This window comes from Dermacentor andersoni, chromosome 4 (genome assembly GCF_023375885.2).
Source record: "Dermacentor andersoni chromosome 4, qqDerAnde1_hic_scaffold, whole genome shotgun sequence".
Classification (NCBI taxonomy): Eukaryota; Metazoa; Arthropoda; class Arachnida; order Ixodida; family Ixodidae; genus Dermacentor; species Dermacentor andersoni.
In genome coordinates this window covers 127,384,808-127,408,438 of record NC_092817.1, presented here as the reverse complement: position 1 = coordinate 127,408,438, position 23,631 = coordinate 127,384,808, and the positions used below count along the sequence as shown (strand labels likewise).

Below are 23,631 nucleotides of genomic sequence, written 5' to 3'. Positions count from 1 at the left end.
CGGCGCGCGCTTTAACGAATGCACGGGCGACCTCATAAACTGAGCTGGTGCGCTTTGCCCCAGCGCCCGCCCCCTCTCATGCCTCCAGCTGTGAGCGCTATTCTGGGGCGTCAAGCGAGCCTCCTACCCACGAATGACGAATGTTTGCAAGCGTGGTGCACCGCGACAGACCGCCAAGAACAGAACACTTACGTAAAATGACGTAACAGCCCATTTTCACGCGCTCTTGCCTTGCCTGGCCGTTATTGCTACTCGTGCATGCATCGTATAGATGACAAGGAATGTTGAGCTTGTTTTAATTCTTTCTTCAATGCAAGTACTAGTAAAAAGAATTCACAACTTCACACTGAACGGCAAACAAAACACACTTGTTTCAAATGAAAATATTGTTGTGCTCTTAAAAAAAAAATTAAATTATGGGGTTTTACGTGCCAAAACCACTTTCTGATTATGAGGCACGCCGTAGTGGAGGACTCCGGAAATTTTGACCACCTGGGGTTCTTTAACGTGCTCCTAAATCTAAGTACACGGGTGTTTTCGCATTTCGCCCCCATCGAAATGCGGCCGCCGTGGCCGGGATTCGATCCCGCGACCTCGTGCTCAGCAGCCTAACACCATAGCCACTGAGCAACCACGGCGGGTGTGTTGTGCTCTTCGTGACTGAGAACGTGTGTGTCTGCGTTAGCTTGCCTGGTTAACGACGCTTAGTGAATCGTGTACATTGTACTGGTTACCGGAAATTACTCACGCAAGCGTCAGTCGTGTAGGCAACCGCTAAATGCGGCGATTGGCCTTGGACGCGAACGAATGCCGTAAAGAGCGTCTGCTACCGAGAGCAACAGGAGTGCTCCCACGCGGTGCAAATGAGAAGCACCGAAACGCGCAAACGTTCAGTCGAGAGATCCACCGTGCTCGAGAGTAGAGATGTAAGCGCATGAAAACAAAACGAAAAAAAAAAAAACGTTCCGAAAGGAAAGGGTTTCTTTCGTTTCTTTTTTCGACCAGGATAAAACTGAAAAAGAAAAGAACAAGAAAAGAAAACAGAGCTTCTCCGCAGAATTATTCCGCTGCGATGCGACTCCTTTCGACGTATCTAAACGTTTAGTCAAAAGATGTTTGGGAGCCTGCGAAGCACCTGGATCCATCCACGTGGTGGCAAGGACTGCTTCAACCAAACATTGAGCCCCCTCGCCTGTTGCGTACTGCAGATTCCCCCTTCTTCTGCAGCATGTGAAAGAAACTGGTTCCAGTTTGGAAATGTGCACACCAAGCTGCGCAACAGGCTTGCAGGGGATCGCATACAAGAAGTTGTGTACGTGCACTCGAACCTCAATGTCCGGAAGGCTTCGTCCGCTGCACAGCGAAGCGTTCACGCGTCAAGCGGAGATGAATCGCACACAGATTGATACAAATGCCGATGCTGACGCTTTGATATGAAATCAATGCCTTGACGCGAAATCGTGCCTTGATTTTGAACCCGGAAGCTCTGCTGGGTCTTTTGTGATGCAATAACGTAAACACTATATTAACCCGAAAACGTTAGGCGTCTGCGTCCAGCGTCGTCGTACGTCGCTTCGGCAAAAGAAATTTCGAACCAAATTCCGTACCACGCATACCCAACCACTCTTCTACCACCAAAGTTGCTCATAACTTGCCTTTCGTTCTTTACAAAGTTATTCATCGGAATTTTGAGAACGGTAGCCCACAAGCAAATGTAATGAAAAAAAAAACATCAGTGCATGTATTTTATGTTAGCTCTTCTACATAAACATAACATGAACAATAGCAGGAGATCGACTCACGCAAGAGGCCGCATTTCTACCAGAAAGCTTGCCTTCGTGCATAGCGTTCGCCGCCAGCGTGTCCCGGTAAACGTTACGGTTACATAAGCTGCAGTTGACGGAAAGCATGAAAAGCAGTCAGGGGTTTTTAAATGATATCGCTTTTCACTGTTAAAGGCGAAGCTTAAGCGTCCTCCACATTTTTCCTTTCAGGGTTAGAGAAATATATGTGTCAGGTTTTTCATAGCGCTTTGCGCGATCGTCTCTTTCTTCTTACTTAATATTATATATATATATATATATATATATATATATATATATATATATATATATATATATATATATATATATATATATATATATATATGCAAACTTTATATTATTTATATTTTATATTATACGCAAACATCTCCTAGTTGGATGCAAGATGAAATTTCCACTTAATAAACCCTCCAATGCACACACAAAAAAATGTAACCAGGAAAAAGAAAGAGACCATGGACTCTCCTCTCACGCATTCACGACACGCGCACTGTATGCTAACAGACTGCCTTCCTCCACTCCACTTCTACGAGAAATGCACGTGGGCAGCAGGACTGGGATTGTACGTGGGTGAGGACTTAAACGATATAATGATACAAAAGAACAATCAGGAAGGCGATGATACTCGGGCTTCGAGAGGTGATTTCCGAGAATCGACAGCCCCAACAAGGCAGCTGCGCCCTGGTACGCCATAGCCCTCGGAACCTTTTGTTCGCGCAGGGGGGGCCCACGTCGTCAGTGTCGATCTTTGCCCTACGACATCGAAGCCCCGTTCCGACTTCCTATTCATAGTAAGGTTCGTTACAGCGCAATACAAGGCAAGGACGCAAGAAGGTATAACTTCCTATACCGACCGATCGCGGTGTATCCCGCCTTCCCCGGCCCGCAGGGCCACGTAACTCGAGTTGAAAGACACTTTATCCAAGCGTAATTTGATTTAATAAAATCCTCTCCGAGGGTTCCGCCGACGGCGAAGCAGACATCCTCCATGAGCCCCACCGGCACGGAGGAGACGAAGCCTGCAGAAGCGGCGACAAAAACCGAACGGCACGCAAGAAGGCAGGAAGCCTTGTTGCGGCGCAAGACAAAGCGCAATCTGCCCGGAGTCGCACGTACGCAAGTCGCCGTCCGGCACTACTGCAAGGCCAGCAGACGACCTGACCCCGCGTGAAAAGAAGCCGCCTTTCCTCGTCCTTGCGCATTCGACACGGTTAAGCCAGAGGAGAAAGGAGAACTGGAAAGAAAGAAAGATGTCCCGAGCGGAAACACTGCTGCCAGATGTGGCTTTTCATTTGTCTCCCCATCTTTCTCTCTCTCGTCTGCTCTTCTCAGCCACAGTGGGGGCTTCCGAAACCGGCCACGTCGGTGCGGAATCACAACGCAGTCGTGATGGTGATGTTTTCGTAAAGTTTGCGAATTTGGACCTGATATACGATTTTACGAATGTAGCGTCAAGCTTTGCGAAAAAAAAGAATACCGTTCGTGGACAAGTTGAGCTAATACGTCTCGGAATGTACAGTTTGAAGTATTTGGATGGTGAAAAGACAAAAGCGGGGGGCGGGGAGGGGTAATTGCTTCGAGCTAGTTTATACAGACAAGTTCCTGAACCAGGCGAAATCGGCAACAGCAAAGTGGTTGCGACTTTCAAAACAATACCGTTTGCTCGTCGGTATTTGATGTGCAAAGTTTTCTCCTACGTTTGTGCTGCGAAGGTGCAAAATCGCCAATGACCGTTCAGCTTCGCACTGTATGGCATATATCACGTGTTGTCTGGCAGCCTCACATAAGATTGTGCGTGAAAAATCGACCAACAGACTAACGAGAAGCTCGCTTCGTTCTCGCTCGCGTTCCATTACCTGCAGCCTACTTTACAAGGTCGCACGACCTTACGCTGGGTTCGTACAACCAGTGTACGCCGAAAGCTGCCGCGCGTAGCACGACGTCCTCTAGAGGAAAAAAAAAAGTGAGATTACGTCGACGAAAAAGTGGAACAATTACGAAGACTACGTCACCGAAGAATAGCCACAGATCTCAGCGAGAGTTTTCAAAACATCTCGCAACACGTCGTCTACAACACTGCCGACTGCGCCCACACGTCTTCTACAGTGGGGCAGGCAATACGGTACCGGCGTACGGCTGTAGCTCAGGGAAGCCCCCCCCCCCCCCTCCTCCCGTCGCCTCCCTCGCGTGAATATGACAGGAAAGGGGGTCGTCGCACCTTTCACGTCGCGTCGTCGACGGGCCTTCCACGAAGAATGTGCAGCCCTTGCGGAACGGCTCGCCGCTTCCAGAACCTCCAAAGCTGGCGTAGCGGTCTGCTTTGTCGACGCGCTGTTGTGACGAAGCGCTGACGGTGCGCCGCGCGCGTTATTTCCGCCGGTAAACCGAGCGTCCTGCCCGCACGATGCCTCGACAGGAAGTCTTGCGCGTGCGAACGTCGCTATAGTCGGCCGCACGCTTTAACACGTGCAACGGCGGCGCATTCCCCTGTGGTCGACTCGTACAGCAATAATGCGCTTCGAGAGAAGCCCGGCGACTTGCTATAGCGAGACAATACGGCCTGCCGGAGCTGCCGGTCAAAAAGAAAGAAAAAAATCGCAAAGTATACGACCTCGTAATCCCAACGCGTCGTCACCGTGTTCCACACCGCACACAAGCTAGGCGACCACTCGTCTAGCCGGAATCCGGCGTTCAAGGTCGAAAGGGCAGCACCAACGTGCGGCGAAGTGGGCGCGCTCGCACGACACAGCCGATGACGCCGAGCGGAAGCGAGCGAGCGAGACCACAAGACTGCGCAACAATTCACGTGTATACGGGGCCAGTCTGGCTCTGATTCATTCGTCGCGACGGGCCAGCGCTTTGGCCCGGCACCCGCCGCTGATACAAAGATGGCTTGCATGCATGCGCTCAAATTTTGGGCTGTCCAGATTAACGCGGGACTTTCGTAACAATGCTCAACGCAGCAAATGAAGTAGCAAGCAAAGGCGGTGCACTCGCATTGACTTCGCTGTTGTTTTGAATGCCAAACTTTGTTGTCTGGTTACAAACGCGCAGGCGTGTTCCGAAGAGAGTCATTTTCGCACAATATCTTCCGCTCGTCTCCCCCATCGTGAGAACGCAAACTCGCTACAGCGAAGTCGTCTTATTCGAATTATCGCTTTATTCGAAACGTGTTTTTTTGCACAAGTGCATATGCATTTAGGTCAGATTTGTAAAAGTGGAACGGCGGCGTACTCCGCTCTGTGGGAAGAGCGAACCGTGCGTAGAGCAGAACGCGCAAACGCATCTCGCTGCGAATTTGCATGGTGGCGAGAATTCCTGCTCAGCAGACAGACCTCGAGCACTGGTAGGGCTTCGTTACTGTAGCAACTTCGTTATATGGTGAAAATTCGATACATAATGAGTCTATTGCCGATTATCGCACAATCTTTGGTGTCTCCCACTGCAGAAAACTTGGCTAAAATAAGCATTTCATTTCCAACTCTCCCATATTTAAATAATTTAACTTGAAACAGTCTTCACTGAAACACCTCGTATAGTGCCTTAACGCTGCACCACATTTCTCAAACCACTAAGTATCTTGCAGTCCCTCTGATTCCCTTACGAGAGGGTCTACGGAAGGGTGTGTTCAGATAAGGACAAACTTAGGAGAGTCCCTACTATCTTTTGGTTTTAGCGAAAATGTATCCAGAAAGGAATAAATCTTTGTCTTGTGAGGCGCAGCGCGGATTTCCATCAATAAAATTGTAATTCCCTAAAAGTGGAGAAGAAAGTTTTTGCGACTTGCAGATTTTACAAGTTCGAAGACTTACCACTCCGAAATTAAACATAGTACACCGTCAAACATATATTTTGTAATTTTAAACAATTAACGCTAGTGGTCCAAGAAAACTTAGACTTATGTAGCTCACAGTATATTTTTTTTTAATTGCCAAACTGGTTTTTGAGCAAGCACCTCTCACTGAGCCCGGGATCAGTTGCTTTGTGGGGCCATTTTCGCTAAAGCGACGAAGCTAAAATATCTTCTGAGAAATTTTCAAATACTTTCTAGCAAACTTACGCAAAAAGAAAATGTGCAGCTACGCTACGTACTTATTTGATAATAAAATCTTGAAAACGCCAAAATTTCAAAAGTAGCGAAAATTGGCCAGTTTAAGGGCGTTTAAAAAACAATATTCGTAGATTTTCATTAAAATTTCATCGAATGCCCTCGTAGAACTGACAAATGTAGAAATGAAAAAAAAAAAAACATTGAAATAACTTATTTCAAGCGGAAAGATTGAGCCTATCCCCCGTGGTCGACTCGCACAGCAACTTCAAATACTTTCTAATAATAAAATCGAAATTACACACATGTTGCATTCCGTGCTCGTCTTTGTGGTATAGTAAAGCGACCCAGAGTGCGTCATTTTTTGCCTATTGTAAGCCACGAAATGAGTTGAGCTTGTGTTTTCATGGCTCCTGCATCCGCATTCTGTTTCCTATGGTACGTTAAGGTAGCAAGCGCGAGAGCGCGCACAGCGATTAAGGCTAGTCTGGGGAAACTAATTCTGGCACTACTCTCTCTAATTGCACCTGCTCTCTTAAATGCTCCCCGTTTATACTATGGCCGATGCGCCAGCCTAGCGGGAAAGCGTGACGCCGCCAATGCAGCAGATGTATCAGTTGGGCGCGTTCGGTGATAAGGGCAGTCGCAAAAGGGGTCCGAGATGTAATTTTTTTATGCGCAAGCGTCAAATGGCCCACTGACCGAAAAATCCAGCGTCTGTCGTCCGTGGCAGCAAATGGGCAGGCAAGTTCCCACTGCCTGCGACGCCGTATCACGAGCGCGCCTTGACTGAGTAGAGCGGTGGAAATGGAACACCTGCGGCCGCGATAGCGCGCGCCAGGTCACGCGTCAGGGGAGAGGGCATCGATGCGACGCCACGTCACAGTCGCTCCCGGAAGCCTGTGTTGTCCGCGCATTCCTCGTCCGCGCAAGCTCTCGCCTGCACTGCGCCTCGGCAAGGCCAAATCAAAACGTGCCGAGCGTCTCAATGCGCTCGCTTGCCCGCGAGGAGTTTTAGCTAAAATCCATATGTGAAGCAGAAAAACCCTACCGCACAATGGAACCGAGGCTACTTTTCCAACGCAAGTCTTTGTTCCACACAGAAAAGATTCTAACTTGGACACAGTGCAATAATCTCGTTATCGCGAGCCACAAAATGTTGGAACTTAAAAAGCGCGTGGTAAAGAGAATACAGTTTTCTACACATTAAGCGTGTTGCAATAAATCCATGCAAGCTAGCTCTCTCACTAAATCAACGTAAATTGAATTAATCGTGGCACTTTTCGCTTCGACGCAACAATGGTCTCTCCGAGGTCGCTGACCAGCATTCGTGAACGGAGGTCTTCGAAGCCTGCGGGTCCCAACGGGATTCAAGAGCGCCTCAGCTCCGTCGAATCGAGCGGTTGAAAGTGCTGCAAATCCACGATGTTCACGAGCGACGCGCAAACGAGAGCGCCATCTTTCCCGCACCGCTCAACTAAGAGCGAGATTGATTCCTTTCTCCGCTTGGCGCAGTCACCGATAAGCGACGCACGTGCTGTACGCGAGACAATGATTGATTGATTGATTGATTGATTGATTGATTGATTGATCTATCGATTGACATTAACGCCTCAAAGCAACACGGGCGGTTATACAAGCCGTAATTTTGACCCACTGAAGTTCTTTAAACGTGCACCGACAGGTCGGTACACGAGTTTTTTTTTTTTTTTTTTTTTTTTTTTTTTTCAGTTTGACCTTCACTGAAACGCGGAGGCGTCCGGATATCGAATAAGCGATCTCGTTCTCACCAAGCAGATCTCAGTCGCCACAGCGGGTATACGAGCGAGATGTAATGCACAGACAAGGCATACGTCATACACGGAATGAGACCGGTTACGGTTTTACGAGCTCTTCTCTCAGCGGCATCAACGCATGCCGACGTCACTGCTTTCACGAGTGCAGGGCCACTGGCCAATTCCGATCACGTCCGGCGTCCGTCGCGACAGGACAACCGAACGAAGCGGCACTAACTCCGACTGGTGTTTGCGCATTCCATATATACGGGAGGCGTCGTTGGTTATAAAGAGAAATTTAACTGCCTCGTTCTCTGGCTGCCCGTAATTGTCAAGACAGCCAGTATACACTGGCACTTTCTCGCCACTGGGAGCAAGACGCGTGTCGCAGAGTAAGCCGATGCGGAACGCGTCGGGTCTTCTCCGCTTGGCTGCTTGGCGCACAGTGTATAGTCACTCGATAAGCGACGCGCGCGCTACAATGAATCGAGACATGCGCGACTACATACAGCGGGGGCCAGCCCACTTGCCAGCGCAATGTATCTACAGAGAATCGGCATGAATCGGTGGCACCGCCGGTACGGCGAGACGCGAACCAACAGATGCCGGCACCTCTTATATAGATAGCGCAAGGCGTGGGCGCTTTGAGTCGTGACGTCACACGGGAAGGCCGACAGCCCACAGATTGGGCACGCGGCCCTCAGGTGAAGTTTAGCGGAATGAATTATCCGCTCTTTCTTTTCAATCTACTGTTTTTCGGCATCTTCAAGCGCGACCGCTGGGGCTTCAATGGGACCGTAAGGCGCTTCTAGTTGACGTCACAGCCAGAAAGCGCAGGCTTTGTTACTGCGGTGTTGCGCCTCAGACCACCCAGCGTCACCAGCTGGATCGGTGCCGATTCAGGCTGCATGGGGATAGTCACAGAAACGTGTGTTAACTACACAAGACTCTTCTGTTTACTATAAGAAACACCTAGTTAACGAACATATGGTCCCGCAGGGACACGCATCCCTCTCCACGCCCCCAAAAAATATATCTTGCGGTACATTCACAGTTCTTTTGGATCCCTCGTTTACTGCCCTACCAAGTTCCAAAACCGACTCGTATTGTTATTTGAGAAGTTGCGTAACAATGCGTGGCCGCCAGTCCCGTACAACCGCGTAGAGCGCAGGACGCTGCGGTTCTAGACTTACTGCGCCCACCACGGAAGGTTAGAAAAACACCTACATAAGCACAGCAGAGAAGTGGCTACGTCAGGCGGCTCGACTGATAACTGTAGGAGCGTCATTCAAAACAAACGGAATTGTTCTCCACTTGCGGCGGCGTTTTCTCCACTTCCTTTTTAAATAAGAAGATGCCGATCCACAAATATTTTTGTAAACAACGGTTAAATGTTAATTTTCGCTTTTAGTTTCTGTTTGGCTGTTGCCTCGGCTATCTCCCTTAGGACATCGCTTAATTTCTCAACTCCTTGCGACTCTTGTTTCCAGTTGCCAATTTTGCACGAAAAGTGCTGCACAAAATGGGAAAAACCAGACGAGGCAACGGGTGACAGTCATATCGCCTATGGGTTTAAGGGTTATTGCAGGGTTTGATATCATGGACGCCGTTTCCCATTTTTATTTTCCTCCTTATCTAACCCATATCGCGGGTATATAGTTCCGAGGCTCTGCCAGCGTCGTGGCGAGCCGTCACTCGAGGAAATAATGAAGCAAAAGGAAAAGTTAAACGCAACTGACGTTTTCACCGGCCGCAATTCGTTCCACGAGCATGCACACCAGCTGACTAAGAACCGAATCCCTTTCCTGGTCCCTGGATCAGTCTATAAACAAAGAAGGTTGAACTAACGAAGCAAAAGCGACACGTGCGACCGTTGAATAGCCGGTGATAGCTGAACGCATCTCGAGTTAATCGCTCGGGCACCGAATGTATGAGAAAACTGGCCTTCACACCCCAGGAGATGCCTATAACTACCGCCATCCAAAAAGAGTGAAAAAGACTCCAAAATGTTGAGCGCCGAATAGCTGTCAAATCTCAACATTGATTTGGCGGTGCCTTAGGAATGTGTATGAGGAGTGGTGGCGTGGGCGGAGAGGATGGAGGGGTATGCCGCTTAATTTCGAGGAAGAGGGGGGGGGGGGCGGCCCCCGCCCCCTTTGGTACGTGCCTGACCTCAGTGCAACACGTACACGCCTTCATGCGCATAATTCAATCGAAATTTTCTACGCCTTCTTTCCAGATGCTGTGGCGCGTCTGCGCGGTGGGCCTCTCGTCGTGTTATGAAGTGGGCCGGTCCTGGAGATGGCGCTACGGTAAAGTAGGCCGATCCCGGAGAGAGTGTGGATCACGTGGGCTGATTTGCTGGAGAGCCACGAGATGCGTTCGCAGAATGCGAGAAGTCTTATAGTAGCATTTAATTAACCGCTCCACGATATCTTCGCTAATTCCGAAATTTGCGTTGAATCTGCTTCATTTTTTCCAACTGTGAAGACCACCGTGCCTAAAACATATAGAACTGTGTATACGTGCTACCGCAGTATAATAGGCCCGCGTGCCTCTTTTCCACACATGCAGTCAGCGTCATTTTTGCGCACTTCCCCGAAAAAAAAAAAATAGTTGGCGCGTGTTCGAGCGGGCATAACAGAACGATGGCGTTGGGCTTAAGAAAGAGCAAAAAAGAAATAGATGCCCTGCCTGCACCACCGAAGTTCGAAGCGTAACAGTCGCAAGCAAGTACACTGACCGCGCCGTGCCACCAAAGAAACCGATGGGCGTCTACGTTTTCGTCCCAGGACGCGCCGCCAAAAGGCCCGCCGACGAGTGAGGGCCTATTTATACGTCGCTGCCGTTTTGTTTCACTTTTCAAAAGTAAGTGGGCAAGAGGAGAGCAGGGCAGTGCGACGAAAACAGTGCTGCTAGGGGTCGAGGCGCGAACGACACCACGGCTGCTGATCAGAGCAACGACATGTGCCCGAGACTGCATGCACTATACATACTGTCTCGATTGTCACCTTGTCTCGGCTGTTACATCCCCTTCAAACGCCAATTAATTCTGTATGTTGAAAGGTTGACTGTAAGACTTTCTGCAACTCCTGCATTGTTAAAGACATGCAGCAGCAGATGACGTCTGGAATTGAGAGAGCATTTGTTGTTGGAACTCTGAAAAATACTTCAAAAGCGATAACCGCGCATACAGTGTGCTAGGAAAACATCTGTCAGACATCTGCCTAGCGCAAATCATTATTGTCCGGAAAAAAGAAATAAGATAAACCGCTATATAACGACGCACTATGCGTCGTAGAAAACATGTCAAAGGTCTATCTTGCAACTTTTTACAACAACATTTCTGGTCCGTGTTAAAAAATGCGATCTTCCTGACCAGGGACGGCTGAGGACTACCGGAGCTTCGAGTAGGCTGAATACTACGGAAGATTCATAACAAAAGAAGCTACAGGAATGGTAATAGTGACGACAGAGCACAGGACAAAGCTGTTCTATTTTCGTTAATTTCGCGGCATGTGGCTCATTAGTAATAGGAGAGAAAATGCAGGCGAAACGCATATATTTCTTTTAATTTGCGTAGAGCCAACAACGCAGGTTCGTCACAGTGACTGGTATGAATTCCGAGCTATTTCCTCGTATTTGGGTCGTTGTGTCAGTATAGTACTAGTTATCGAACCTTGCTAGGTTCACTCTTTGGCAATCATTAGAATACAATCTATCCAACTTCATCGATAGCCAATTATAGCTTGGCTCGAGCAGAGGCCGTCAAAAATTCATGACGTCACTGAGAGCTGGTGCGGGAACTATACGTAGGCGTCGCCACCCATCCTTCTGTCTGCGTATTTTTCTTTGTGGCTTATATCGAGCTTACTCCCACGGTATGAGTGGGCTTCTCGAAGGAGCGTAATTTATTGCAATACAACTTGATTTGTTTTTCTCTTTACACTGTCTCTTTCATTAGGGGTGTGCGAATAGTTCATATTGAGACCGAATCGTATGCGAATGAAATAGTGCCGGAAGCGAATCGAATATCTAAGACTTCTCGAATCAATGAACAACTGTTTTCACCATTAATATAAAGCGACGTTCGTATCGTAGTATATTCACAACGCTAGCAAGCTTCTGTTATTACACTGCACATATTATGAAGCACCGTTTATTAAATAAAAAGAAAAAGAAGACCACTAGAAGGAGATAAGCAGCTCTGTCCGCATACAGTGCACTTTTCGCTAAGAATAGCGACACAGCCGAAAAAATATATATGGATCCCCGAATAATACGTACGTGCAGCGTACGTATTATGTGATACCATACATAATACGTTATGCATTACCATTATGCCACTTTTCGTCGTTGATGGCTATGCATTAAGGCCGCCGGAATGAGATGTATCGCACGTATGTATGCTCCAATTTTGTTTGATCGCTCACAGTTGATTTAAAAAATCCGACAAACATTTGAAATATAGTCGCACTTACGAGTAGTGACTGTTTCATGCGAAGTCCGAATAGACACGGGACAACTTACTCGATTTGTTATTTCAAAGTTTCGAATAATCGCACAGCTCTACCTTCAATGCGTGGCGACAAAATGATGCGCGGAGACGAAATTAAGAAGAGCGACGCTAACCACTGCGGCAAAAACGAGTACATTCAAAGAACTGACTGGAAGAAACACCTTGGGACATGACTACGGACAGCTAGTATACAAAAAGCCACAAACAGGTAGTATACCTGTCTAAGGCATATGAAGATGACGATCTGTTCGGCGTCCCCTTCAAACGGGGCGGCGACAAAAAGTCACCTAAAGCCAATCAGGTTTTACTACACATCTACTGCAATCTAGCGTTTTGTTGTTTATCCCCCCTTCATCTCATCTCCTGTCATTAAAACCTCTGTGTCTATATTGTACAGTTACCTACGCCTCTAACGACCCCGGCTCCATCAATCTCTTTCCTGCTTTCTTATCCGTGCACCCATACTTTAGACATGCCTTGCTGCTCTGGACCGCTGACCGGTTAATGCTCATATGAGCCTTGAAGGTGATTCTGGAAGGTGAGTGTTTCCTACGGTCCTTGCTGGGTGAATATCTTAGCGCTCCTTCACAACGAGCTGAGTCGTCTCCGAACTTTTGCTGAAAGTCACTGACCCCGCAACTTTATACTGTGCCTCGCCTCCCTTACGAGAGCTGAGTTACTGTATATGCTACCAAAAGTAGTATATACAGTAGCTCTAACGAGATATTGTTCTGACCGCCACCCGGCGGGATCTCAATAACCGTGCCTCTTGTGTGAAAGCGCGAAACGATTGACAGCGAGACAGGAGCCCGACGTTCGGCTACCGTCAATAAAGATGTCCATTCAAAAAGACCCAGTTCCTTGCCGTCCACCATGTCTCCTTGTACACGCACGTCCCGTAAAAGCGATTGATTATAATTACCATTACTTCATTAAAGTATGTGACTGATCGCAGTGACCAATTACTGCCCCGCGAAAGATACCGAGCGACTGCTAAAAAAGCAATCAATTAGTTTTACGTTACTTGCATTTACACTGTTGTTAACATTCGCCAAATCTAATAGATAGGACGAGCTGGTGACCCATGGCTCTTTCAGTGCGCCCTCTGCAGCTTTATCGCATGTCGTCTTGCAGCAATTGCTTTCCAAAACTTCATCGATAATCCTCCCTTGTTTCCTTGAGAAGACATCAGGCAGCGACACTCACAACGTGCTCGATGTGCGAGGGCAGCAAGGAAGGGTGAATGCAATATACATACGAACACCTTGCTCACAAAATCCTGCTTATACTCAATGCCGCGATGCTGTAGGGTCTGCGTTTCTATGAATCGTTGCTGGAGCTCGGAGAAGGTGGATCCCGGTAAGATGGTTTCCTGGCACCAACGACCGAAGTGGACATCGCTATCAAACCATATATATATATATATATATATATATATATATATATATATATATATATATATATATATATATATATATATATATATATCGGCACTATATAGCCCGGACTTCTCTCGTCAGCCATTTAGACTTGAACCGAGGAATTGTGAAGGGCGCCAGCAGAACTTTATATACGTTCCTTGAAAACGAAAGTCTGGTTACAAGTAACTAGTCGCTGAAAGAAAAAAGGTAATTGACCTTACATCGATCGTTACCGAGTTAAAAAAATGTAATCGATAAATTACAAAGGTACCAAAAAACGTAATTGATTACAAGTAATTAATTAGCTACAAGTATGCTCAGTGGCTATGACGTTCACCACTGAACACAGGGCGAGGCGGCTGCTATTCCGATGCGCGAAAACGCCCTTGTGTTAAGATTTCTATACAAAGGTGCACATTTTTATACGCACCCACCATTAATGTCGATATTTCACGTGAAATAATACTAATGCGAGACCTCAGAACAATGTGAGGCCTGAAGTTTAGGGTAATGCGAGTAAAGCTTACAGGAGCTAACATCGGTTGCATTGGAATCGCAACTATTCCAAGAACACTCTATCGCAACATTGTGATCGCTTCGTATGAAGCACAAATTATAGTGTAAAAGATTTGTTCCCTTTGTAATAACTCGGCTTTCTTCCTTCTTTTTTTTTTTGTTTGTTTAATACGCTTGTGCCCTTCCTGCCATAATCCCCATTGAGATTGCCAATAAGTATGATATAAAGAACATAACCGTTTCCTTCATATGGTGAGTAGATACATTAGAGAGTTTTAGAATAGGGGCCCCAAACGTTTTGGGGCCCCAAAGAAATAGCGTCGAAGCCACTGCGCATGCGCGAGACGCAAACTGCGTTTGGGTTTTGCGTTGGGAACGCTATTTCACCGATTTAGCGCGATCCGAAATAGCGTTCCCAAAAGCTTTGCGTCAACAAACATGGCGGCACCCATCGAAGCGACGGCTCTAACCTAGCACCAAACTGGGTTCGATTCGCGGTAATGCGTGAAGTTCGCAAGCTAGGAGAAGTGATTGCAGTTATCGCTTCCTCTCAACTAGCGTGTGTTATGAAGATTGATTCATTAGACGCCGCTGATTCCGAATTCGAGTGTGGATTTTATGGCTCGTAGGCCTAACACGGCTAAGCTTGGCTGGTGAAGGCACGTAAAGTTGGTTTTGTTGCTCCAAACTAAGCACAACTAATTGTTTGCCGCTTGAAGAATAACCTCTGAATTGTAATTAAACGCGAATACACGCAACTCAAAATTACTATTCATATCATAAGATGGTATATTTTATTTAATTATTTGTAATCGTTTTTCTTAGACGCCGTAGTGGCGCTGTCAGCGCAAGACGCTATCTGCAAACGCAAAGCCCTATTCTAAAGCTCTTCACTCCTGCGTGCCCCAACGCTAACACCCGCAAAGCTCTTTGGGGCCCCAAAATATTGGGGCCCCTATTCTAAAACTCTCTATTATTCGACTACAAGTGCCGTATGTACGCAAGCGGTGCGCGATACACCTCCGGCGTGCGAAATCAACGGGTGGTGAAAAGACAGATAGACAGATAGATAGATGTAGGCTTTAAGTTCGCCTACTCTTACATGTGTGCTGTGCCACACGTACAAAACCGAAACCTCGAACTACTTTTCAACATTGCCCGTCTCTGACGTATCCACCGACCGACCGTACGTAATTTGCGATGCGAACGGAACAGGACTCATTGACACACGCTTCCAGCAGGCTCAATGAGAGGCGGAGCAGAGCATTTTGCTTCTTCGTCGACATTAATTAAAGATACGCGCCCCGAGCTGATAAGTTACACAAGAGCGGTCCACAGACCACATATTCACGCCGTTCCGAGGTAAGGGCTGCAAGCTTCGAAACCCACTGAAGGACCACCGTATGCGTAACTAATCGGTTTAACTGGCCCCAGCTTACCTGCTATGCATGGTCTGTATGGCTGTGCCCTCCTACTCTAATGAAGTATAAGGCCACGAATAGAACGTGTGCCTTCATTCGTGCGCGTAGGTCAGCACAACAGATCCTAAAGTGATACCGAAGGGTTTGTTTTTTTCCCCCCCTTAGCGATCCCTTTCCTTTCGTAGTACTCCAAGCGCGATTGCACGCGTAGATGCAACATCCGCTTCGCGACACTTGCTAGCAGTCGACAAGAAAAAATACACATGCACAGCTGCTTAAAGCATGCTGGTTGCGTTGGATAGTTCTTCGAGCACGCACCACCAGACCTATACAGTTCCGCAAGAGCAGCGGACTGAGAGGGAAGACACTCGTTATAACGAAGTCAAGGCCAACTATTGTAATGGTGCCAAACGAAAGTGTTGGGTCCTACGAACACCGCGACGGTGTTCTTGGTATTTGTACGCGCTCGGCTTCACGATAAAGTTCGTTTTAGCTGCAAATGTAACGCTAGCCAAAAAGAAAGGGGGTAAAAAAAAAAAAAAAAAGACGACGAGCCAATACATCGATCCGCAAGGCACAGAGGGTTTCCAGGAGGTGGGCTCCGCAACCGAAAGCTTCCTTTACGCGCCGCGTCATTACGTCGGCGCGCGTTTGCAAGCCCGTGGAAGCCGGATGAGTGACGACAGACATCCGCACATTATTCGTTGCCACGAATTCTGTTTGACAGAACTGAAATTTTCCTCATACGGCCACGTTGTAAAGCGGAGCTGTTGCTATACGCCGTTCCGCTCCTAAGAAAATAACAGTGAAGTGATCCGGCCGGCGTTATCACACTCATTCACAATTAAATCAAAAGTGTGCAGCATCCACATACAACAAGCAACAACTGGTCCTCACCTGTGTCACTACGATTTTAGTCCAACCGCAAGAAACTGACAACACAAGCGTCGGTGGCCGAACTTAGGCCAACAGAAAACCTCCAAGCGTTGAGCTCCAATACTGAGAAGGCCGCAGTGCTGTCCGGATTGGCAGATCGAATCGCGCCGTGTCATCTCCGCTTATTGCATCCGCACTGTAGCCGTGATGAAGCCAATGCAAAAACAGACATTCAGGCGTGGCGCCTAATCAAGCGGCAAAACGTTCCGTGTCACCGCGCGGCTTGCCTTGAATACGAACACACACGCGCGCGCGTAGGTGTTCTCTCATTCAAAAGAAAAATGGGTCGCGCAGCGATCCGTTAGTCAGCCTCACCATCAAAACGTCGGCTGCCAAGTAAGCGAACTAAATACATTAAGCATAAAAGCGGGCGGCGTCGCTCCTTCTGTCCTTACATCACATGCGTGTGTAATTACATTTGTGACAGCTAGCTGTAGCGCAAGGTAGGCTCTGATTTCCTCTAGGCGGCGATCGCATGAGAGTCGCGCCCATGACTTTTGGCACTTAGGGAAGGACGCAGCGACGAGGTGAAGGGCGTAGGTGCGGTGCGAAGAGCTGGAGATATCTTTCTTTACACCTCCGCAAATCTGATAAGGTCGGTGACACCTGGGCGAGAAATAAAAAGGTACAACCGAAACACGCACGCTCCCGGTTTGATGACTGCAACGTCGTTCACGGCTATTGCAAGAAAACACGGCAATCGAGCTACACGGAAGGAGTGGAAGTTTCAGTCGGCTTCCGCTCACGCGAGATCGCACAAAAACAATGCAGTCACCGGTGAATATGCCAGATAAGGTGATCAAAGTGCGCTACCGCGACGCAAGCGCTGCGCCCCAGCCACAACCAACGCCGGCGAACTGCGCTTATGCTGCTATTGAGCTCTCGCCCGAGTTGCAGTGCTCAAAAACCAATTGCCGCGGGTGCAAATGTGACCCACGGGTCTCAAAAGGCGGTTTAAAACGCTCGTTTGAAGCACATATAATCGTCAAAACACTTACGAGTATCCCAAGCTCAGTGACTCACAGCAAGGCAACTCGGCAACTCCTCCTTTTATTGGTAGCGTCCTCTTGCGAACAACGCATGTAGATGTTTCTTTTCAAACCTGCAATAATAATATGCATAATATCACAAATATTAAATAGAATAAGTATTTTTATTACTATCAAGGGTAATGGTTACACCAGAGCGCTAATAACTTAAACATTTTGAGTGAAAAAAAAAAAACATCTTAAAATCGAAACCGAAACCAGACAAAAAAAGGCAATCACTGTCTGCTTCCGACTATCGCAACGTTCCTTCTAGATAGGGTAGTCCGTTTAATGTGCATTGCGAAATCAAATGCGTTAAAAAAACTCATTTACTTATCAATAACATTAATTTGATTTGAACAACCATCAATAAACACCGCGGGCCTAACCAACTGTAGAGATGCGAGCTCTTTTTCCAGCCGCCCATGGAAAAAGTGGGGAAATCTGGCCTCTTAACATCATCCCGCCTCCCAAGGAAAGCTTCAATGTAACGGTAAAAGCTTAAAAGAGGGGCGGAAGCAAATGATACTGCGACAGATGCATCGTATGTATGTGCAGTACATGTGTTGCTGAAAATGAATTGAGCCGGAGCACTTTACATGGTTTACCTGGCAAATAAAAGCGGAGCAAAGAAACCTTTCGCAAACACAAAATAAAGTACTATCGAGGACCCTCCAAGATGAAATAGCTGAATTTAATTATGCCTGAGAAACAAAAAATGAAGATGAAAACCGGTACGTTTTCCTTTTTACCATCTCTTCGCTTTCATCACCAACGTTACAAGCGCAACAGTGAAGGGATAAGCCCGATGAGTCGATGGGAACAAATCGATCACCTAATTAAACGTTGCCCTGTGGCATATTTGCGGTGGGTTTCGGGCACTGCATAGGTGTTCCCGCTTCTTTATTTTTTTTTTCCAGGAGGGTGCCCAGCGTAAATAAAAACGACGCATACCCCACGGCGACAGACCGAAACAGCCGATTTTCTGGGCAACAAGAACGGTGGCTCCATCTGTAACTGCGCAGGCAAAACGCTATGCAAACGCCCTTCGCACGCACCAGCACGACATCCAATATGTATCGTGTGTGGCGCGATACGACCCCCCGTCATGACTATGGTGCACAGCACTGTCCCTCTACAACGAACGCCTCTACAACGAAGTGACCTGTATAACGAATGATTTCGGAGACTCTCCCAAAACTAGGGAGCATATTGACAAATTTTCACGGCGATTCCGCGGGCGCTGCTAAGTTTGATCACGTGGTGACGCGTCCATTGCTCGTCTCAGCCGCCTCCGCTGCCTCTGTGCCGACATCGGTGCGGCTCTGCGGTCCTCTGTTTCGGCAGATATCGTTGACGGTGACCGAGTGGACGACACGCGAAGCTTTGACCACAATTTCAGAGGACATTTCAGCGCTTCCGGAGCTCCAAATGGCGCGAGCAGCGCAAAAAGTGGTGCTAAAAATATATATTGCAAGCTATCCTCACTTTCCGCCTTTCCTCCCTTTCCGCCAATCAGTATCAGTGTGGTTAGCTCTTCGTCCTTTATTTTGCAAATACTTTTAAGCAGCAGCCTGTCACATTTCTGACTCAGTAAAGTTCCCTGGGCGGTCACTCTGATTGCTTATTTTTTGCCTGATCGTTCGCGGGTGTGCTCAGTTGCCATAGATTTGTTCTTGCTGCGCACAAGGCTTGTAACGTAGATGTTCTGTACTTTATAATAGCTTCAAGCAAATACATAATTATCACTAGTCACTCACAGTCTGGGTTGTTATGAAACGTTCAGCTTCGAACATAATTGGGCTGTCGGTGTAGTCGCCGTCACCATTGCTTCGACACATTGCTTTAAGAGTGCGCACGAATTCACTTATTCTTGATTCGTTGGTGATAGAGTGGGCGTATGTCTGTGTGAGTTGAGGTGGATGTGTGTAGATAACATGCGAGAAACTTACTACAGTCACGCTCCGATATATCGAACCCACATATAACAAATTATTGTGTATAACGAACATCAGTAATATCCTCACAAGAATTTTTGTACAAAGGCTTTATTTTATATATCGAATTATCTATATAACGAAGTTTTTTGTGATTCCCTTCACGTTTCATATATCCGAGTTCGACTGTGCATGCCAAGAAACGGCGCTGCTCCCTTTCTTACCATATGACAAGTGGTACTCACTCGTGCAGGCATTCCGGGGTTGAAGTCCTTTCCTTGGAGGTTGGCACTACAACGCTGGTGGATGAGTGAATTTTTTTTACTTTCGAGGGAAGCCGTGCATTGCGAAGCCGGCAACACAGGCAGCCCTTATGTAGCAAAGCTCCATATGAACTTGGGACACACAGATTCATTCCATTCCTTAATATGCCAGTCAGAATTCTTGCAGCCAACTACTTCACACATCTTCAGGCCACATGCTCCATGTTTTGCAGCATGAATGGAGCACAGTGTGTTAGCGAGAACTCTGTTGCAACTCTGTAACAACTCTAACAACAAGGCAAATGGTTTCGTATTCGTGCACTTTCTCCGAGCCAACGTGCGGCACGCTGCTGAAAGCACCATCTCATTCTTCTGTAGCAAACTGCTTTGGGAAAAGGGTCAATACAGGGACAAGTCAAGGTGGCGGACACAATCCTAGGGCCCCTAGGGGGCATGTAGAAAATTTCCTTCCTCCATGCTCGGAGGCCATAGAATCAGTACAGTAGTACGAAACCACAAGTAGTGTGTGGCAATATCATCCTCCGAAAGAAGTGTCATCACCCTTATCACAGAATAAACACGAAATGCGGCAGAAATTTCTGGGCTACATTTTTGTGTGCTGAACAGCCTTGATCATTGGTGTTCTCTGGCATCGCCGTGCAGAGCACGACGGCTTTCATCTGCTGTGAGTACAGGAATAATTCGTCTATTAAAATGCTCGTATGGCAGCACTGTCTTGTGGCTCAGCGAATGTTAAAAATGTTTTGCAAGGCCCCCTTATTGGTTGGAAACACCACACACGACATTAAAATATATACCGGTATTTTGGTAATGTGTGACTGCAAAATGCACAACTCGAGGTAGCTTACATTATAGAGTACTGCAATTTTATGTTGTTCAAATCCTGTTGGGTCCGACAGGTATTAGCAAATAATTTGTAACATATACAATGTAATGGGAGCCAGTTGGTTGCTGTTATATAGGCTTCCAATTGCACATTAATTTTTGTGGGATCAATTGCTGTTAAGAAAGTTCCGATTGTGTCTGATTGCGAGTTGCTCATTGTGTGTCCCATTAGGACATATATTTGAGAGTGCCAAGCATTTATTCATGCAGGGATAGATTTAATGTGACCTTAAACGCCACTTGGTTGCAATTATGAATAACGCCATGAAATGACAAACTAAGTAAAGATAATAGTGCAATTAAAGTGAAAGTCCAATATAAGAAGTAATTGTAGTTTGGCACAATCAATAGAGAGCAGCACTTATTTCTTGTTCGAGTTGGTCGTAAAATTTTACCTTTTTGTTTTGTAAAACTGGTGCTACTTCCTGGTGCAAGAATTTGCTGGCATATATTTTGAGAGATGTGCAGCATTTAAAGTAAAGAGTAGTTGGAATTTAGACAAAGGCATGTCTAAAGAGAGATTACATTTAGTTGGGGAGCCTCCGTGAAGCAATATTATCTTGTGCATTTGTGCACAAATAAGCTTCTCGAATTGAATGAATATCAGATAACCTGGTTCCTTTAACAGGCACTCACTATGCTTAGGGGCTGAATTTGCGAACCTTTTCATTCACACAGGTTCAACTGGGTGACCAGTTACTTTCAGCAGGCCGACTACTCAGGTTAAAGCAGGTGGCTTGCAATGAAAATCTAGCCGAGTAGCCAGTTGCATTTAATTGTCTCCAGGCACATCGAAGTGGCCACCAATTATGTCAAACTGGCTACCATTTAAATAAAACTGGCTTCAAACGGTGTTCCGAAGAGGTTACAAATGGTATGGTCCAATGGGTGGTAAAAATGCAATTGGTTCACTGCCACTCAGTGGTGGTTGGAAATTGTCCCATTGGGCCCACTGAATTGGGCCCACTGAATTGGCCCCACTGAATCCAGCTCTTGACGGCAACATCCTTTGCCCTTGCTGTAGGCAGCACAAAGGCAAAAAACATTTCCAAAGATGTGAATAGATGTGGTAGCACATTAGAAAAAACGTTCACATTTTACAAATACAGGTGCACATTATGATATTGCTTCTTTATCTTAAGTGCAAAATATGGATTCTACAAAGAAGATAAAGAAATCGGCAACATGTTACACTCCTGTAACACATGAAGGCAAAAGCCTGCTGTACACATGGTAATGCATTTTATCTGATTGGAGGGGTCAGACTTCTTGCAAGACATAACGAGCTGCAGTGTGAAGTAAACTTAATGCGCTCTAAGTTGATTTTCTCAATGACACATGCGAACATCTAATGCACTATGTAAAGGTTATTTCGTTTGTTCTTTCTTTCTTTGTTCCTTCCTTTGTTATTTATTTTTTTCACTTCTTTCATGTTCAGCCATTGCATTGTTGCTTGCTTACAGGGGTATGAGCCATTCCTGGTGTTGATGCGTTCTTTCTTTCCTCCGTTCTTTTTTCTTTCTTGTCTTCATTCATATTCAGCCATTGCATCCTTGCTTGCTGAAGGGGGTATATGCCATTCCAGATTATGTTTTTTTGTTTCAGGTGTGAGCCTTTACCGATATTTTTTGTACCACTCGTCAACTTTTTCCAAAACACTCGACTTCATGATGCTATTTTTTGAACCACGCGACTAGCCACGGCTTTTTTCGAATATGAGCCATAGCAATGAGCCACTTAAGGCTTTCGCCGTAAAGAATACACGCACTATTGCCTTGGCTTGCTTGTTGAAAAGGTTTCTGAACTATATGAACTAATCTACTGGATGGTCATGGAAAAAAATATGGTTTAATATGGCAATGCAGTATTACTGCCCGTCAATGAAATCAGCATTTTTCGCACCAATACCCCTCATTTACGTAATACCTCAATTGAATAAGTGGAGGAGGTGAAGTGTATTGATTGTGCATGACTTTACACTGCAACTCAGCCAGTAAGCTATTGTTTTTGTACATAAGCAGCTCTGTCTGATATGTAGCGATGTTGGTGTAATGCTTTGCGATGGCATCGCAAGGTTGCGGCTGGGTTCCCTGGCAGCAAGAGCTGCAGCCTTACTGAGGTGGTCATTAAAAAAATTCAAAGCCATTCCGTCTTGTGAAGGTGGATGACCGGCGGAGCTGTAAATGTTGTGGTAAGAATGCTTGTGATAAAGACTGTGTTGCATTACTCATTGTCACTTAGTACCGACAGTCACAATGGCTTTGTGGTTGCGATGATATATGCTGATCGGGATACTCGCAACTGCAGACACATTCTCTGTGAACACACACAACTGCTAATTGCAGCAGTTCAACCTGTAGAGGTGGCCAAATCAGAAACCGCCAAGCGTCTCAACGCTCAGACTTTCCCGCGAGAAATTCATAAGGGCGTTCTAGGCCGCTTGTTGATGCATGCGTCCGTGGAACAATGGTTTCAACATTGGGCTTCTGTACTAGAGGTCCTGTGTTCGAATCCTGCCGTCAGACAGCTTTAATAATGTTTAATTATTTATTACACAGTACTTTGTTGAAAATGACGAGCTTACGAAGTCACGAAGCCGTGTGAAGCCAGAAAGATGAGGTTTAGGCAAATCCACGTACTTCCCATAATTTCCATGCTGGCTGAACCGCCCCAATTGCAGCTCCTGTGTACACTGGTGTCACTCTAGTAATTATTGTATGAAACTCTATTGTATTGGGTGGCCTTTTAGCTTTCCTCTTGCTATGCCAGGTGTCAGCACATGCCTTACTGGTTTTCTTTGCCTCCTCATAAATGCATGAGGGCCTTCAGGCACGGACATTGAAAAATCAATGGACGGGTAGACATTATACAGCTCCACTGTAAAACAGCATCTGTTGGCTTGGCATCATTCATTCACTTACAGTGTTAGCTCACAAAGACATTCAGAGCACCACGCTAAGTGTGCAAGTGCTGAGAACGAGAACAAATGAATGAAAGTGCAACAACTGTGCTTGGATCGTAGCAGACACATTCGGTAC

General features: G+C 46.6%; 1 protein-coding gene across 2 annotated transcripts in view; it reads right to left on the bottom strand.

Moving 5' to 3' along the window:
* capt (adenylyl cyclase-associated protein 1) overlaps positions 1-17,562 on the bottom strand; it is a 37,117-nt gene extending 19,555 nt beyond the window's left edge. The window contains exon 1 of one of the 2 annotated variants that reach the window (XM_050184778.3): positions 17,458-17,562. The gene's annotated coding sequence lies outside the window, so the exon portion shown is untranslated. Of the gene's footprint in view, positions 1-4,041; positions 4,125-17,457 lie in introns of those variants that run through there. The other variant, XM_072287918.1, reaches the window with a different exon arrangement.
* Between the last annotated feature and the right edge of the window lie 6,069 nt (positions 17,563-23,631).